We start from the raw sequence: 1326 nt of genomic DNA on the forward strand, positions 1-1326 counted from the left end.
GGGGGTGATGTGTGCTGGTGGTTCAAAGGTGATGTGTGCTGGAGGAGAGCTTAGGATGTTCCCATTAGGCAATGTGGTAGGTGTGTGTACAGGTACTCTGCGTCATTTCAGCCTGCCCCACTCCCACGTTTTGCCTCCATCCACTTGACATTCACCCAATACCTATCAACTACCAGGCTCCATGCCAGGTACAGTAATTAGGTGGATCATCAACAAGCTTACGATATTGAAGGGCCTTGTAGACTGATGAGTCATTAAAAAAAAACCTATAGAGGCATGTGAGACTGTGTGGGGCTCCTAATGATTGGAATCCTGCTGATATACATGGTGGGTGCAAACAACGGACGAAGCTATTCATTACCATGTATCTGTTAAGCTCTGGGAAGCATGAGGTAGTAGTGGGAAGTCTTGCCTTTCCATTTATCACACACAGACACAAAATAGGGAAAAACTACATAGAAAAGACATTTAAAAAATAGATTAACAGATCATATAATAGACCATCAACACACTCATAACACAGCTTCAACAATTATCAACTCACTGCAAATTCTGTTTTACCTTTAGCCTCATCCAGCTCCCCCCTCTTGTATTATTTTGGAGCAAATCCCTGCTGCTGCTGCTGCTACCAAGTCGCTTCAGTCGTGTCCGACTCTGTGCGACCCCATAGACGGCAGCCCACCAGCCTCCCCCGTCCCTGGGATTCTCCAGGCAAGAACACTGGAGTGGGTTGCCGTTTCCTTCTCCAATAAATCAAAGTGAAAAGTGAAAAGTGAAAATGAAATCACTCAGTCCTGTCAGACTCTGAGCAACCCCATGGACTGCAGCCCACCAGGCTCCTCCTATCCTAATCTCCTATAACTTCACTGGTGAAATCTCTGAAGAATAAGGACACTGTTCTTTTAAAACATATCCACGATACTATCACACATTTAAATTTCCTGAGCCTCAATTTTCTTATCTGTCAAGTGGGCGTAATGATATCTATTCTGCAGGGCTCCTGGAGTTTAATATAGAGTGCTTAGCCCAGTCAGATCAGATCAGATCAGATCAGCCACTCAGTCATGTCCGACTCTTTGCGACCCCATGAATCGCAGCATGCCAGGCCTCCCTGTCCATCACCAACTCCTGGAGTTCACTCAGACTCATGTCCATCGAGTCAGTGATGCCATCAGGCCAGCTCATCCTCTGTCGTCCCCTTCTCCTCTTGACCCCAATCCATCCCAGCATCAGAGTCTTTTCCAATGAGTCAACTCTTCGCATGAGGTGGCCAAAGTACTGGAGTTTCAGCTTTAGCATCATTCCTTCCAAAGAAATCCCAGGGCT

Source organism: Bison bison, unplaced genomic scaffold, assembly GCF_000754665.1.
Source record: "Bison bison bison isolate TAMUID 2011002044 unplaced genomic scaffold, Bison_UMD1.0 scf7180017864456, whole genome shotgun sequence".
Taxonomy (NCBI): Eukaryota; Metazoa; Chordata; class Mammalia; order Artiodactyla; family Bovidae; genus Bison; species Bison bison.